Source organism: Bubalus kerabau, chromosome 3, assembly GCF_029407905.1.
Source record: "Bubalus kerabau isolate K-KA32 ecotype Philippines breed swamp buffalo chromosome 3, PCC_UOA_SB_1v2, whole genome shotgun sequence".
NCBI classification, from domain to species: Eukaryota; Metazoa; Chordata; class Mammalia; order Artiodactyla; family Bovidae; genus Bubalus; species Bubalus kerabau.
In genome coordinates this window covers 91,158,089-91,176,550 of record NC_073626.1, presented here as the reverse complement: position 1 = coordinate 91,176,550, position 18,462 = coordinate 91,158,089, and the positions used below count along the sequence as shown (strand labels likewise).

At 41.7% G+C, this 18,462-nt stretch overlaps 1 protein-coding gene and 1 long non-coding RNA gene across 3 annotated transcripts in view; one reads left to right on the top strand and one right to left on the bottom strand.

Moving 5' to 3' along the window:
* DAPL1 (death associated protein like 1) overlaps window positions 1–18,462 on the top strand; it is a 110,418-nt gene that overhangs the window by 55,000 nt on the left and 36,956 nt on the right. The gene's annotated exons all lie outside the window — the stretch shown is intronic.
* LOC129646402 (uncharacterized) lies at window positions 14,900–16,897 on the bottom strand. Its single transcript, XR_008711905.1, has 3 exons — window positions 16,476–16,897; window positions 15,575–15,670; window positions 14,900–15,445 (listed from the first exon to the last, which is right to left on the bottom strand). It is a non-coding gene; the product is annotated as an uncharacterized LOC129646402 (long non-coding RNA).

Genomic DNA, 18,462 nt, shown 5'->3' with positions numbered 1-18,462 from the left:
AGCTTCCTGCCCAAATTCTCTCTAGAATTCTAGCTCTTTCTCTCTTCCCTTCTTGTTCCTCAGGTCATCAGTTTCACTCTCCCAGAGCTGTAGTCTCCTTTCCCCTCACGTCTCCTGCCTCTCTGCTAGGATGTGCAATATGCACATTTTTATTAGAAAAGAACCTCCACTGGTCAGCCATCCCTCATCCAGGTGTTTTAACTACACCTTGATCCTTGTCAACTTGGAAGCAGAATGCAGACCCTTCACTGATTATCACAGGAACCTCATTATTGCAAGCGCTTTTTCTTTATTTTCTGGTCTTTACTGAATCTCTGTGGATATCAAAGGGAGATCAAGTCAAGCAGCACATTAGATATTTCCCATCTCCAGGAGCATTGTCACCTGAGTAGTTTTCTCTCCAAGGTTTCCCATCCTCCCATGCCTCTCACCTCTCTGGCTTCTCCCGCCTTAATTTCTCCCTCCATACTCCCTATTCCTTTTTCTGTAAAGAGCATTTGAGTCCATTTTTCATAGCCTGTCTCTGCAGATTCAGACTCTCCAAGGTGCTTAAACAAATACCTGTGAATTGACAGAAACCCTCTTAGGAAGAAAATTTATCCATTTCCTCTTGTTACCTGACTTTGCCCCTGGGGCCTCACCTTTCTCTCAAGCTTATCACAAGTATTTCTTCCAAACAAATATAATGCCCTTCTCAAGGGAAAATCTACCAGCAGATGAGAGAATAAAATGTCTCTATTTGTTTCTGCCTTATGGATTTCCATGGAACCACTAATCTAACCTTGATATATCCTCAATTAACACTTCACTTCACAGTTAGTTAATTTCATGAGTTCATTGAAAACTATGCAGCTCTTTCCCTTTTGCTTTACTTTTTTTCTTAAAATTACTTTTCACTGTGAGCATGAGCTACAGCAGTTCTGCGTATGCACTTAAAGTCAACCATGCATTATCCTTCTAGAAGCGTAGTTCCTCTTAGGTTTTAATATTTGCTAAAGAATATTTCTAAAGAAACTACATGTACATATAGCAGAAGGAACAACACTAACTTTATCCTGAGAAATTCAAAATAGAATTTAGTGAGTTGACCCTTAGCTCTGGGCCTGGGATGGGTGTGTGTTCAGTTGCTAAGTCCTGTCTGACTCTTTGAGACCCCATGGACTGTAGCCCCCAGGCTCCTCTGTCCATGGGATTTTCCAGGCAAGAATACTGGAGTGGGCTGCCATTTCCTTTTCCAGGGGAAGTTCCCAACCCAGGGATTGTACCTGCATCTCCTGCATTGGCAGGTGGATTCTTTACCACTGAGCCACCAGGGAAGCCCAGCTCTGGGCCTTACACCACACGTATAATTTCCAGAAGATGGATTCACTTCTATAGCATAAGGAAAAAGCATAATTCATTAGTAGGGCATATGACCATTTCATTTGCTGAGGACAGTCCTGGCATGAGTGTAAATATTAGCCCTTTTCATTCTCAAAAATGTCCTATTTTGGACAATAATCCATATGGGCACACACAGTCTGGAGCCCAGCACAGTGACTATCTGCTGTAGAAGTGGTGCCTGTGGAGCTTAAGGGTATGGGTTCTGGGGTCCAGCTGCCTGGGTCAAGTTCTGGCTTCTCCACTGGAGTGCCCGAATCAGTTAGGGCTCTTAACTATGAGTGCAGAAACTAACTGCCTGGTTTAGGCAGAAAATGAATTGATTAGGATTGGGAGTGGCTCATCCAACATTGCCAGGAAGGCTGGAGAACCATGCCTGAAGCTAGGCACCTGGGTAAGATCCGAAATCACAGTGCAGAAGAAGTCTGACGGTGAAAGCTACCACTGGACCCTTGAGCAGCAGCTGACAACAATACAAGGCCAGCACTACCCTGAGAGGGCTTTCCACGCCCCTACTTTAGGTGGCAAGACAGTCACACAGGGGAGCCCCGGGTCACCCCTTCTTTAGGTCATTTGCATATGCTTCTTAAATATTCAGTTTTACTTTGCTCTTGTGGACTCTCATCTGCCTTGGAGCTCTTGGGTCTCTGATTTTAACACATGGGATTATTCTATCCCAATATTTGTAAGAACATGTAAGTTAATAAGCACGAAACAAGCTCTAAGCCATCACTATAGATAAAGAAGAAACAGGTAATATAAAAATCTTCTGTTTAATCTAGAAATATCAGAGGGATATATTCAGACTTTATTTTGAAAAACAGTACATACTGACAAAAAAATTTATCTATCACTAAATCTATCCCCACAGTAGACTCTGATACACCTTGGCTTTTTTATGGCTCACCTTGAGCAATTTTTTTAGACTCTGTCCAGCTCCTCAGGACAATGCACAACCTGGGATTTATGCGTTAGCCACTGGCCTTGCTAAATCAGCAGGTGGTTGTCTCTGAGTCCTGTGTCTTTGAGCTCTCTGGAGAGGTCATGGATAGGAAACACTCTAGTCCCATTCAGATTTATCCTAATGGTTTGGCAAAGATGTCCAGGCAGATGAATCTATGGGAAGACAGAGCACAGAGTCAGCATTAAACGCAGAGGCAGACGCTGTTTATGCTGGTCTCTCCAAAGCTGGCGTTCCCATCCCCTGTGAGCAACCAAAATACTGTCCCTGCTTGCCAAACTCTAGAATTAGAGAGCTGAGCCTGGGCTACTCTTGTCCCATGAATTTAATGGACAATGACGAGATTTTACGGTGATTCAAATGTGTGCAGCACTCAGTCACGCTCTTGGGAAAGGACGTGCCTATTGTGGTAGATGGAATTTTCTGTTTTAATTACAAACTATTGGTGAATTATGTTTGAAATTTATCAAATAATAGGCAAGTCCAGGTCTCAATCTTCATCTCACAGTTGGATGCTGTGAGAAAATAGGGCAATCTTTGTTCCTTCTAGATTTTCATATGCTGAGCCTCTGAGGCGCTTGTGAAACCAGTAAGAAAGGGAAGGCAGGAAGCCTGGCTAAGTCATCTATCTGGATTCTAATTCATCTGAGACATAGCATAAACTTGCTATGCATCCTTCCTCTGAACCTTGAAATTTTACAGAAAATAAACTATGACAGTGACGCTGTTTCTGCTAAAAGAAAGATTAAGTCCTTTTTAAAAACATAAATAAATAAAAGAGATAATGTAGTATATGCATGGATATAAGCACAGAAGAACTGAATTGGGGGGAAAAATCTATGTTCAGTATAGCAAATGTCTGTGAATAAATAAGAAGTTGACCTCATGGGACTTCAGCTAGCTTGTAGAGCAACTTGTACAAGTTAGAAAAAGGCAGCCCCTTTTGGGAGGCTGAAAGGGAAACAGGTCTGTGCATTAAGACAAAAGAAGGCATACCCCAGGGTGTTTGGCATGGTGAGCATCCTGGTTGGACTTGGTGAGGGTCATCCAGAGACCTGAGCCTCAGATCAGTTTCTTGATGGGCTCTTCTTGTCCTGCACTAAAAGCAGAGTGTAGAGGTATAAAGGCTGGGGCTGTAATGGGCTGAATTATGTCCCCACCAAAATATGTAGACAGTCCAGCCTATGAATATGGTCTTCTTTGAAAACAGGGTCTCTACCAAAAATCAAGTTAACATGAGGTCATTAGGGTGGGCTGTTATCCAATGTGTGTGTGCTCAGTCATGTCCAACTCTTTGTGACCCCATGGACTGTGGCCCACCAGCCTCCTCAGTCCATGGAATTTTCCAGACAGGAATACTGGAGTGGGCTCCCATTTCCTTCTGCAGGGATCTTTTCCGATGCAGAGATCAAACCCACGTCTTTTGGGTCTCCTGCATTGGCAGGCAGATTCTTTACCACTGAGCCACCTCCTTATTAAAAGGAGAAATTTGGACGCAGAGAGAGACACACAGATGGAACCGCATGTAAAGACACAGGGAAAAGAAGGTCACTGACAAGCCAAGAGCGTCCTAGGCCACCAGCAGCCAGGAGAGCGACCTGGAGCCAGTCACTCCCTCTTATCATCAGGGAGACAGAGCCTAGTCCTACTGACAGCTTGACGTTGGACTTCTGACCACAAGAATTGCGAGCTGATTAATCTCTGTTGTTTAAGACACCAAGTTCGTGGCACTTTCCTACAGCAGCCCTCGGAACTCAGGCAGGGAGCAACAGTAGGGTGCAACAGAAAGAAGTCTCCAAGTGAGACCTGTGATTCAACAACCCCAAGTTGTCTCCAGGGCTATGGAAACCATGTAGCTGAGACCAAAAGTGAGCCTTGGGAAGGGCTGTAGAACTGCCAGCCTACATGGGAGAATGGAGCCGAGCTCTGCAGGAACATGTAGGGTGGACAAAATCCTGGTCTGAGTATTGGAGCTGCCACTCTAGGCCTGTGGGGAGAACGTCAGCAGACACCTCCCCTATAAGACAGGAGTAAGACGATGGTGTGATCACTGACCTAGAGCCAGACATCCTGGAATGTGAAGTCAAGTGGGCCTTAGAAAGCATCACTACGAACAAAGTTAGTGGAGGTGATGGAATTCCAGTTGAGCTATTCCAAATCCTGAAAGATGATGCTGTGAAAGTGCTGCACTCAATATGCCAGCAAATTTGGAAAACTCAGCAGTGGCCACAGGACTGGAAAAGGTCTGTTTTCATTCCAATCCCAAAGAAAGGCAATGCCAAAGAATGCTCAGACTACCGCACAATTGCACTCATCTCACACGCTAGTGAAGTAATGCTCAAAATTCTCCAAGCCAGGCTTCAGCAATACGTGAACCATGAACTTCCTGATGTTCAAGCTGGTTTTAGAAAAGGCAGAGGAACCAGAGATCAAATTGCCAACATCCGCTGGATCATGGAAAAAGCAAGAGAGTTCCAGAAAAACATCTATTTCTGCTTTATTGACTATGCCAAAGCCTTTGACTGTGTGGATCACAATAAACTGTGGAAAATTCTGAAAGAGATGGGAATACCAGACCACCTGACCTGCCTCTTGAGAAACCTGTATGCAGGTCAGGAAGCAACAGTTAGAACTGGACATGGAACAACAGACTGGTTCCAAATAGGAAAAAGAGTACATCAAGGCTGTATATTTTCACCCTGCTTATTTGACTTATATGCAGAGCACATCATGAGAAACGCTGGGCTGGAAGAAGCACAAGCTGAAATCAAGATTGCCGAGAGAAATATCAATAACCTCAGATATGCAGATGATACCACCCTTATGGCAGAAAGTGAAGAGGAACTCAAAAGCCTCTTGATGAAAGTGAAAGTGGAGAGTGAAAAGTTGGCTTAAAGCTCAACATTCAGAAAACAAAGATCATGGCATCCGGTCCCACCACTTCATGGGAAATAGATGGGGAAACAGTGGAAACAGTGTCAGACTTTATTTTGGGGGGCTCCAAAATCACTGCAGATGGTGACTGCAGCCATGAAATTAAAAGACACTTACTCCTTGGAAGGAAAGTTATGACCAACCTAGATAGCATATTCAAAAGCAAAGACATTACTTTGCCAACAAAGGTCTGTCCAGTCAAGGCTATGGTTTTTCCTGTGGTCATGTATGGATGTGAGAGTTGGACTGTGAAGAAGGCTGAGCGCCGAAGAATTGATGCTTTTGAACTGTGGTGTTGGAGAAGACTCTTGAGAGTCCCTTGGACTGCAAGGAGATCCAACCAGTCCATTCTGAAGGAGATCAGCCCTGGGATTTCTTTGGAAGGAATGATGCTAAAGCTGAAACTCCAGTACTTTGGCCACCTCATGCGAAGAGTTGACTCATTGGAAAAGACTCTGATGCTGGGAGGGATTGGTGGCAGGAGGAGAAGGGGACGACAGAGGATGAGATGGCTGGATGGCATCACTGACTGGATAGATGTGAGTCTCAGTGAACTCCAGGAGTTGGTGATGGACAGGGAGGCCTGGTGTGCTGCGATTCATGGGGTCGCAAAGAGTCGGACACAACTGAGCGACTGAACTGAACTGAGCTGAAGACGAAAGTGCCAGACCTCAGGCCTACAGAATAAAGTGGACAAGGCCTCAGGCAGAGCTTGGGAGTTCAGAAAAGCATATTTGGAGCCAGGAAACTTGAGCCATTTGGAAATGAAAAGAGAGGTTCCTGACCACAGTCAAAGCAATTGGGCTGGGAAAAAAAAAAACAGGAAAAAACAGTGCTTCAAAAATAACAATGCCTTTATAATATATTGCTTTTACTTCCATAAAAATAAACAAGATACAAAATTAAAATGTGTATTAGTCATTATTGGCAGATCTGTTTTCCTTACTGTCTATAGAAACCAAGGGAATACTTGCCACTGGAGGAATTTCGGCTCTGTCCAGAGAGGGATACCCCAGGTCTGCATGATTGCACCACATTGAGACCGTAATTGGCTCCTTTAAGCTGCATTGCTGAATGTTTTCTATTGACATTTCCTGCAGATAAACATCAAGTCATAAATCGTGTGTTTGATCCAACAGAAATACCGAAGCAGTTGCCAGTTCAGAAAAAATAACCTTTGATGGCCTAGGCGGGAATTAACTGAGTCTCGTGTTACATTTGTGAAACATCCAGAACTGAATTGAGCCTGCAAGTAAAAGGCAAGTCAGCATTTCAGAACAAAAATAGAATAATGCATGAACTCTACCCACTCTTGATCACATCTGAGTACAGGCAGAAGCGCTGGGTTTTCCTTTCTGTTCGTCATTCTTGTCTTACCCACACATAAATGAACTAGCTAAGTGAGGTATAATCATAGTGTCCCAAATGGCTCCATTTTCCTAGACAGTTTCAAATCATCTCATAACCACATTCAGTTCAATACGCTCTCCCTTAACCCATAAAAGGGAGGTTACGTTCCTCTGCCACACAAAATATGAACATTATCCACGTCTCCAAACAAGCAGGAGACTGCCCAGATGTGTGTTATTCTGAATCCTTCAATTCGAAGAAAAACTGGGGATCTTTTTTCTTCTGAAGAAAACTGTCTCCATCTCTTAGAAGAAAGGACCATAAATATATCACATATTCACAGCAAAACTATCTATAAAATCTTTGGAAATACAAATAATGATGGCAATGCTGTTTTTCAGCTCTGTTTGCTGTAGCAGCTGAGATCAATGCCTGTGGATGTGGCATTTACTTTACATTATACGACAGCAGTGGAATGCTGCCATATGACACCAAGCAAATAATCTCTGAAGAGCGTTCCCCGGAACTTAATTTTATTATCTCCTGGAGCTCTTTAAGGGAGGAGGTCAAAGGTCATTTGTTAAATATCATTTGATATTGTTTCACCAGGTTAAAAATAGCTTTGCAGGGAGTTCCCTGGTGGCCTAGTGGTTAGGACTCCAGGCTTTCACTGCCATGGTCCAGGTTCAATCCCTGATTGAGGAACTGAGATTCCACAAGCCAAACTGTGAGGCCAAAAAACAAAAAAGAGCTTTACAAAAAATGCAATAACTATATAAGGTCACAGAATCATCCAGTTGGGGAACATTTTAATCAGTAATTAGACTCAACCACTAATCAATCTAATCTTGGTGATAAAAATGATCAGAAATACTTAACTGACCATTTTTTAATCTGCTGTGTTCATTGTGTGAAGACACTGAGAGGAAGATATACACACACAAACCATGCACACAAAACCCGACCAGTGCGATGATTGCACTAGAATCTTTCTATCTAATGGGAATTACAATAATAAAGTGGCAACTGTCACACCCCCTCGAGGACCTATTACGTCCTGGATGGTGCGCTGATTAGGCTTTACCTGCAGCATTTCCGTCATCCTTTCAAGGCTTGGAGGCAGATATCAGTAACTCCATTTTACAGACAAGGAAACTGAGGTGTAATGAAGTACTTGCCAAGCATCATACTGTCACTAGGAAGGGTTTGAGATTTTATTCTACTTGCCAGCTCGTAACTTAGCCTGCACCATTTTCATGCATGATGGTAGAAGACACAAAACTCCTGGGTCAAAGACTTCAGAAAACAGTATTTTCCTGGCATAGCAGACAGCAGGAGTTTCTTGTACACATCAGTTTCCTACTTAATTGGAGTGACCAACCATCCCACAGTTGACACAGGACTGTTTTAGTTTTAGCATTGAAAGCCTGGGCAAACCAGGACATTGGTCACTGTAATGCCCCCTGGCCCCCAAGTCTGATGAAGGGACTGAGAAGCAGCCCAGATGTAATGACTCAGAGCTGAGGAACCCCAAGGTTAGGATATTCCCACTCTTAGAAAGAAGCTGTTAGTAAGCTTGCCCACCGTTTTGCCCCCAAAGTGACATTATTTTTATTATTTTGGATAGCAAGCAAATCTGCCTCCTGCCCCAGAGGGAGACACTGTATATTCTAAGACTATTCACTATACAAACATTCTTGGAAAGATTATCTGATACAAAAGCTGTAACCAGGGCAGAAATGTGAGAGACTCATAGAGAACTATCTCCCAACTCCCAGGCAGTCTTCAAATTCAGATTCTTCAGCTGTTAAAGCCCATGTGCTATCCTGCCTCTCAAATTATTATGCTCAGATTTAGAGAATTAAGGTCAAAAGAGGGGGAGTTTTTCTTTCAGTGGAAGGTTTGAACTCTTACTTTTGATGATGAAAATTCAGCCTCTGTACATTGGTGCTGAATTGAATCTTGGAAACAGGTTTGGGTGAAGTTAGAATAGCTTTATTGCTTTGCCAGGCAAAAGGGGACACAACAAGCTTGTGCCCTCAAAAACTGTGTCCCAACCTGGAGTAGGATTGGGGAAATTTAGTGAAGAGTTTTATACCAGTGATTCAAGGGTGGAGTTGCTGATAAGGATCAGGATGTGTGTCCAGAGCCTGCACTGCTTTAATCTGGCCTCAAGTGGTCTCCTGGTGAGCTTCTTTGGTTCTCAAGATTGTCAGACTGTGATCGTCTCTGGAATGAAGAATGATTAATCAAGGAGTTAACATCTTCCATTTTTGGGGGGGTTTTAGTCCTGTTGTCGTCGTTCAGTCGCTCAGTCATGTCTGACTCTTTGCGACCCCATGGACTGCAGCATGCCAGGCTTTCCTGTCTTTCACCATCTCCCGAAGCTTGTTCAAACTCCTGTCCATTGAGTCGGTGATGCCATCCAACCATCTCATCTTCTGACATCCCCTTCTCCTCCTGCCTTCAATCTTTCCCAGCATAAGGGTCTTTTCTAATGAGTTGGCTCTTCAAATCAGGTGGCCAAAGTATTGGAGCTTCAGCTTCAGCATCAATCCTTCCAATGAAAATTCAAGGTTGATTTCCTTTAAGAATGACCGGTTTGATCTCCTTTAGTTCTGTTGTTGTTCAGTTGCTCAGTGGTGTCTAACTCTTTGTGATGGACTGCAGCTGCCAGGCTTCTCTATCCTTCACCAACTACCAGAGCTTGGTCAAACTCATGTCCATAGAGTCGGTAATGCCATCCAACCATCTCATCCTCTGTCATCCCCTTCTCCTCCTGCCTTCAATCTTTCCCAGCATCAGCTTTAGGATTGACTGGTTTGATCTTGCAGTCCAAGGGATTCTCAAGAGTCTTCTTCAACACCACAGTTCAAAAGCATCAATTCTTCAGTACTCAGCCTTCCTTATGGTCCAAATCTAAACATCCATACGTGACCACTAAAAAAAACATAGCCTCGACTATATGGACCTTTGTTGGCAAAGTGATGCCTCTGCTTTTTAATATGCTGTCTAGGTTTGTCATGACTTTTCTTCCAAGGAGAAAGTGTCTTTTAATTTCATGGCTGCAGTCACCATCTGCAGTGATTTTGGAGCCCAAGAAAATAAAGTCTCTCACTGTTTCCCCATCTATTTGCTATGAAGTGATGGGACCAGATGCCATGATCTTTAGTTTTTAAATGTTGAGTTTTAAACCAGCTTTTTCACTCTCCTCTTTGCCTTCATCAAGAGGCTCTTTAGTTCCTCTTTGCTTTCTGCCATAAGGGTGATGTCATCTGCATATCTAAGGTTATTAATATTTCTCCCAGCAATCTTGATTCCAGCTTATGCTTCATCCAGCCAGGCATTTCGCATGACGTCCTCTGCATATAGGTTAAATAAGCAGGGTGACAATATACAGTCTTGACATTCTCCTTTCCCAATTTGGAACCAGTCTATTGTTCCATGTCCAGTTCTAACTGTTGCTTCTTGACCTGCACACAGGTTTCGTAGGAGGTAGGTAAGTTGGTCTGGTATTCCAATCTTTTTACGAATTTTCTGGGGTTTGTTGTGATCACATAGTCAAAGGCTTTAATGTAGTCAATGAAGCAGAAGTAGTTGTTTTTCTAGAATTCTCTTGCTTTTTCTATGATCCAATAGATGTTGGCAATTTGATCTCTGGTTCCTCTGCCTTTTCAGTTCTGTAGAAGAGATCAAGGAGAAGGCAATGGCACCCCACTCCAGTACTCTTGCCTGGAAAATCCCATGGATGGAGGAGCCTGGTAGGCTGCAGTCCATGGGGTAGAGAAGAGTCGGACACGACTGAGCGACTTCACTTTCACTTTTCACTTTCATGCATTGGGGAAGGAAATGGCAACCCACTCCAGTGTTCTTGCCTGGAGAATCCCAGGGACAGGGCAGCCTGGTGGGCTGCTGTCTATGGGGTCGCACAGAGTCGGACACGACTGAAGCGACTTAGCAGCAGCAGCAGAAGAAGAGATCAAAGATACTGTTATGTATATCTCTTTTTTTTTTTTTTTAAACTTTACAACATGGTGTTAGTTTTGTCAAATATTGAAATGAATCCGCCACAGGTATACATGTGTTCCCCATCCTGAACCCTCCTCCCTCCTCCCTCCCCATACCATCCCTCTGGGTCGTCCCAGTGCACCAGCCCCAAGCATCCAGTATCGTGCATTGAACCTGGACTGGCGACTCGTTTCATACATGATATTATGCATGCTTCAGTGCCATTCTCCCAAATCTTCCCACCCTCTCCCTCTCCCACAGAGTCCATAAGACTGTTCTATACATCAGTGTCTCTTTTGCTGTCTCATACACAGGGTTATTGTTACCATCTTTCTAAATTCCATAGATATGCATTAGTATACTGTATTGGTGTTTTTCTTTCTGGCTTACTTCACTCTGTATAATACGCTCCAGTTTCATCCACCTCATTAGAACTGATTTAAATGTATTCTTTTTAATGGCTGAGTAATACTCCATTGTATATCTCTTAAGTCTGAACCAGGATCATGTCCCAAGGCTGCACTATTGTTTCTGACTCCTCTTCACTTGTCTCTGCATCCCCTCCCTTCCCTGATGAGCAACTGTTCAAATCTGCCCTTTGGAACTCAGGGAAGGTCATGGAGACTGGAGTCTATTTCCTATAAGAAACAGGGAACACATAAAGGCTTCTGTGCCCAGGAGCCCCATAGGCACTGCTCGGTTTCAGTTATATTAAAAAAAAAATGGCATGTTCAATCTTGAGTGAATTTACAGACTATAAGTTTGGCAATATTCTAGAAGCAACACAGTAATCCGAAATAAAGTTAAACGAGTTGGTTAAGCTACTTGACTCCTGCCCTGAGAGTCTATTATTTTCCTTCCACTTTATTACTAGTTGCTATTTTCTTTCCTCTTGTTATGATGAATGCCTTACATAAAATTATATTCTTCTGCCTCATTTTGAATCCATGCAAAATTTCAGCAACAGAACTAGTGTATGTTCTGTTACCAGAGTAATTAAAAAACAAGTTCGATTATAAAAGAAAAACAAATAAGATTATAACATAGGAGCTCACTTTTTCAAAAACAGATTTTCATTAATCGTACAGTGGTAACCACAGCATCAAACAGATGTGAATTTTTTTAGGCAGACAGAGTTTAAAGTATATTTTTTTCTCTAATATTCAGATCAAATTTCCTTTCTCTTTTTTTTAACCTGAGGTGCTAGTAGGGGAGGATATTACTGTATGTTTTAAAAGGTGATTTTGATTTCCTTTCTGGATAGAGCTAGTTCTTCTGTCTATTGCCCTCTAAAGATCAAAGAAAGATGAAAAGAAACAAGTAAGCAGAGAACAAAAGACCTGTGATAAGTTTCTATATTGCCTGAGTCATAGTTTGCACAAAAGTTAAGCAAAGTATGAAAAAGTTGATAGAACAACTCCTCCTTCTAAGAGGTAGCTGGTAATTAAGGTGCCCTCAGGCATGGTCACGTCATACAGAAACCACACGGATTAGCCTGTAGGAACAATATGGTTCCCGTTCTGGGATCTCAAGCCTGCTGGGGGACTACGTAGATTAGCAGTCAGGATCCAGGGGTCCTTTCAGTGAAGGGAAATCACTTACTCCCCCAGCAGGGATCCTCAAGAGCCAGACCATCCATCCAAATCCATGAAGCGGAAGCAACACCTTAGGGAATGGTGTAGCTTTTGGCAGACTAGAGAGCACTTGTCCCCCCTGAAAATGTTCAAATTCAACTTTAACAAAACGGCCCAAATAGAGGAGCTTTCCAGTTGGCACTGATGGTAAAGAACCTGCCTGCCAATGCAGGAGACATAAGAGATGCAGGTTCTGTCTCTGGTTCAGAAGATCCTCTGGGGGAGAACATGGCAACCCACACCAGTATTCTTGCCTGGAGATTCCCCATGGACAGAGGATCCTGGCAGGCTACAGTCCATGGGGTTGCAAAGAATTGGACATGACTGAAGTGACTTAGCAACAGCAGCAGCCCATATAGAGAATTCCCTGACAGTCCATTGATTATGACTCTGTATTTCACTGCTGGGGGCCCAGTTTCAATTCCTGGTCAGGGAAAAAAGATCCTGCAAGCTGTGAAATGGCCAAATAATAATTAAATAATGAGATGGCATGGCCAAAGAATAATTAAATAAGTAAAAAACTTTTTTTTGTTTTTTGCAGTACCACGTTTTTGTTGCATGCAGGATCTTTAGTGAACTCTTAGTTGTGGCATTGGGATCTAGTTCCCTGACCGGGGATCAAACCTGGGTGCCTTGCTTTGGGAGCTCAGCATCCTAACCACTGGACCAGCAGGGAAGTCCCATAAGTAAATTAAAAAAAAAAAAAAAAAAAAAAAAAAAACCTCTGCCCATATAGACTCTGAGTTATTTTGCACCATCAGAGGACCAAACTGCAACTCTGCCTCCCAGGCTAACTCAGACACAATTTGCCGGAATTTTAGCAGCAGTGAGAAAATGCCTATAAAAAGCTTTGGTCCACACAACTGATAAAGTTAAAATATGACTTGCTTATCAAATGCAGTCTGGCTGATAAATCTTTCAGAACACAGATTCCATGAGATAGAAAAGAATGAAAGGGATGCTTAGAATGGGATTGGTTTTCTCTCCAAATGAAGCAGAATCTGGCATGCAAAGAAAAAAACCAGAATGCATTTGGATTGTGGGAGAAAATTTAATAAAATTTGTTTTCAGGAGGCTTATTTTGAGAAGAAATACTCCTTTGAGACCTAAGGCCTCTGTTTTCTATTCCCCAACACAAAGCATGAAGACGCCACAGTTTGGGAAGTACAGGCACACTGCTCACCTGAATGGGGGCAACAAAGGATATTGTGCTTTTCCAAGCATTTCCTGCTGGCTTAAGAGCACAGAATTCTGGCATTTAAGTAGGGTCCAGGTACCTCCATAGATTTGCTCTTGAAATCAGCTCCCCTCCCCTGACTGATACCAACACATCACCACACAATTGCCATTTTATACAAAATACTCTTTACATCTTCTTTTTACTTGCTTCCCTCTCTTGTGCCCAATTTTTGACATTTCCATTCTTTGCCTGCTACCTTGGCTCTTTTCTGACCATTCCCACAGTTCACAGGCTTAAGATTCTTTTTTTGTCATTTCTATTTTCATGGAATACATATTGGTCACAGAGGAGAACCCTTAATATGACCATTTATTACACCTGTTTATCATATTGTCTTCCAAATGCTTCAGTAAGATTGTTTGGTGATCTGGTATAGCAGTCCCCCCTTATCCATGGGGGATATGTTTTAAGATCCCCAGTGGATGCCTGAAACTGAGGATAATACTGATGCTGAAAACTTGGCCTCTGCGCATTGGTGTTGAATCGTCTTAAGAACAGAGTTTTGGGAGCAGTATGTAAGAATAGCTTTATTGCTTTACCAGGCAAAGGGGGACACAACAGGCTCATGCCCTCAAAAACTGTGCATTCCAACCCAGGAGGATTTGGTAAGGACTTTTATAGCAATAGGGCTTCCCTGGTGGCTCAGAGGTTAAAGCATCTGCCTGCAATGCAGGAGACCCAGGTTCGATCCCTGGGTCTGGAAGATCCCCTGGAGAAGAAAATGTCAACCTACTCCAGTGTTGCTGATAAGTATCAGGGTGTGTACAGGGCCTGAATTCCTTTAATCTGGCCTCTGGTGATCTCCTGATGAGTTCCTCTGGTTCTCAAGGTTGTCAAACTGTGATCTTCTGTGAAGTGAATACTGTTTCATCAAGTAGTTAACATCGTCCATTTGTTGGGATTTTAGTTCTGTAGTTGGCATCACCAACTCAATGGACATGAGTTTGAGCAAGTTCCAAGAGCTGGTGATGGACAGGGAAGCCTGGCATGCTGCAGTCCATGCAGTCACAAAAAATCAGACACAAATGAGTGAGTGAACTGAACGAGTTCTGTAGAAGAGCTCAAAGATATTGTTATGTGTACCCCTTGAGGCGGAACCAGGATCCTATCCCAAGGTTTCTTGGCTTTTCCTCCCATGTCTCTGTATCCCCTCCCTTCCTACTAGCAACTGTTTGAAAGGCTTCTGTGTGCCCAGGAGCTCCATGGGGTCCTGCTCGGCTTCAGTACTGAATCCTCTACATACTGTGCTTTTTACCTATGCACACAGACCTAAGATAAAGTTTAATTTATAACTGGGCACAATAAGAGATTAACAACAATAAAATAGAGCAATTGTAACAATATATTGTAATATAAGTTTTGTGACTGTAGTCTCTGTCTCATATCTTATTGTACTGTGCTCATCCTTCTTATGATGATGTGAGATGATTAAGTGCGTATGTGATGATGAAGTGAGGTAAATGATGAAGGCAGTGTGGTGTAGCATTAGGCTACTAATGACCTTCAAGCACACATCAGAAAGAGGGTCATCTACTTCTGGTGATCCTGGATCATCAGGCTGTGACACTGTCAATGGTTGGAAATCCTGGACAAGACAGACTGGGACAGCACGAGATTTCATCACCCTACTCTAGGAATTGCTTATTTCTGGAATTTTCCATTTAATATTTTCAGACTATGGTTGACCACAGCTAACTGAAACCACAGAAAATGAAACTGTAGATCAGGAGGGATGACTGTATACTCAGCATCAGTAACATGTTTAAATTGCCATGAGTTGCCACATGCCATGAGATCTAAATAACAGATTCCACTCTCCTAATTCCCTTCCCCACCACTTCCAAGCATATGCAAAGATAAAAATGTTGAGGTTGTTGGAGAAGGAAATGGCAACCCACTCCACTATTCTTGCCTGAGAAACCCCATGGACAGAGAAGCCTAAAAAAAAAGAAAAGAAAAAAAATTGTTGAGGTTGTAAATGTCTATCAACAGATGAATGGGTGAAGAAGATGTGGTACATATATACAATGGAATATTACTCAGCCATTAAAAAGAATGAGATAATACCATCTGCAGCAACATGGTTAGACCTGGAGATTATTCTTCTAAGTGAGGTAAATTAGAGAAGGACCAATATCATATGAGATTGCTTACATGCTGAATCTAAAAGAAAAAATAACACAAATGAACCTGTTTGCAAAACAGAGACAGGCTCACAGACTTGGAAATGAACTTACAACTGGAGGCAGGGGGAAGGAATGGAAGGAAGGATAAATTGGGAGTTTGGGATTTACATGTACACACTGCTAAATTTAAAATAAATTCCTTTCTATGAAAAAAAAAAAAAAAAAAAGCTGAGGTTGCAAGTCAGCTTGTGTTAAAATCCATGCATGGGCTGAAGAGGCCCAGAATCCAGAGTCTAGATTTTTGTCCTAACTGTTCTGCGTCATGAAATCCATGGGTTTGTGTTTACCACACCTACACAGAGACACAGGATTTCAAATAGTATATAACCCAAGCGAAGAAAAGAAAACCAAGGGACTATTTTTCAAAATCTCTTTTGTTGTCATCATATAAGATAAAAAGGAATCATGTTATCATTACCTACCTTGAAAAGGTATTATATTCAGAAATCAGATTATTGGGTGATATAATTCACTAAATTTATTGATATACTATGAGAATTTTAGTATAATATATACATGTGTGTCTTATTTTTTTAATCTCCAACCAAAGCTATAAAAGAGCAGATGATTTTTGGAAAGTAGATATTCTCTCACAACTTCTCTTTAGGAACAGTTGAAATCAGAATTCTCTAAGTCTGTCAGTCTCTTCAGATTTTCATCAATTTTTCCATTTCTAAAGCACATCAATCACCATATACATCCACAGCACAATATCCAAGGGAGAACAAAGAACATGTGCCTCCTTTTCAAGCCTGCCCACACCCCAACCCACACAAACATACATCTTTTGCTGCAGGCAGGTTATTGTAGTTTCTTTCATACATGCAAGAAAGAGAAGGCCCAAAGCATGGGCATCTGTAGAAATCTTTCAAAGAAGACATTTTGCTTCTAATTTCATCAGTTTATCATGTTTCATACCACAGCATAGCCGTGAGATATATTTAGAAAAGTCATTTTTAATGGTTTAAATGGATTTAGCTAATAGGATTGAGAGAATTATAAAAAAAATTCAGAAAATAGGATTATTCACTGTTGTGTTTCTATTATCTTATTAAAAAAATATTTTTACATGGGAGCATAGTTGATTAACAGTGTTAGTTCCAGGTGTACAGAAACTGATCCTATTATACATATACACATGTCTATCCATTTTCAAATTCTTTTCCCATTGAGGTTATTGCAGAATATTGAGCAGCATTCTCTGAGCTACATAGTAGGTCCTTGTTGTTTATCTATTTTAAATATACCATTGTGTATCTGTTAATCCAAAATTCTCAATTTATCCCTTTCCCACCTTTCCCGCTTGTAACCATAAATTTGTTTTCTGTGTCTATGAGTCTACTTCTGTTTTGTCAATAAGTTCACTTGTATCACTTTTTAGAGTCCATATATAAGCAATATCATGTGATTTTTCTTTTTCTATCTGACTTACTTCACTAAGTACGATAATCTCCAGGTCTATCCATGTTGCTGCAAGTGGCATTATTTCAATATTTTTAATGACTGAGTAATATTCCACTGTACATATGAATCACATCTTCTCTATCCATTCATCTGTAGATGGGGATTTAGGTTGCTTCCATGTCCTGGCTATTGTAAACAGTGCTGCAATAAACACTGAGGTGTATGTGTCCCTTCAAACCATGTTTTTATCTGAATAAATGCCCAGGAGTGGAGTTACTGGGTCATATGGTAGCTCTGTTTTTAGCTTTTAAGGAGCCTTCATACTGTTCTCCATAGTGACTGTGCCCATTTACACTCCTGCCAATAGTGTAGGAGGGTTCTCTTGTTTGCACACCCTCTCCAGCATTTATTGTTTGTAGAGTTTTTGATGACGGTCACTCTGCCTTGTGTGAAGCAATAACATCTTTGTAGATTTGATTTGCATTTCTCTAATAATTAATGATGTTGAGCATCTTTTCATGTGCCTGCTGGCCATCTGTATGTCTTGTTTGGAGAAATGTCTAGGTCTTCTTCTGCCCAGTTTTTGATTATGTTGTTTGTTTTTCGGATATTAAACCACTGGAGCTGTTTGTAAACTCGAGAGTATTTCGATGTCAGTCTCATCATTTATAAATATTTTTCCTGTTCTTTGGGTTGTCTTTTCATTTTGTTTATGGTTTCTTTTTCTTTGCAAATGGTTTTGACTTTATTTAGGTCACATTTATTTTATTTTTATTTCCATTACTCTAGGAGATGCGTTGGAAAATGTATTGCTGTAATTTATACCAAAGAGTGTTCTGACTATGTTTTCCTCTAAGAGTTTTATAGTATCTGGCCTTACATTTAGGTTTTTAATGAATTTTGAATTTATTTTTGAGTTAAAGATTGTTCTAATTTTATTTTTTTACACATAGCTGTCCAGTTTTCCCAGTACCATTTTTGAAGAGACTGTCTTTCCTTCATTGTATAGTTTTGCCTCCTTTGTCATAGATTAATTGACCGCAGGTGCATGGGGTTATTTCTGGGCTTTTTATCCTGTTCCATTGGTCTATATTTCTGTTTTTGTTTCAGTGAAAGTTAGTTGCTCAGTTATGTTTGACTCTTTGCAACCCTGTGGACTACAGCCTGCCAGGCTCCTCTGTCCATGGAATTCTCCAGGCAAGAGTACTGGAGTGGGTTGCCATTTCCTTCTCCAGGGGAGCTTCCCAACCCAGGGTTTGAACCCAGGTCTCCCACACTGCAGGTGGACTTTTTACTGTCTGAGCCATGAGGGAAGCCTTTTGTTTCAGTACCATACTGTTTTGATGACTAACTTTGTAGTATAGT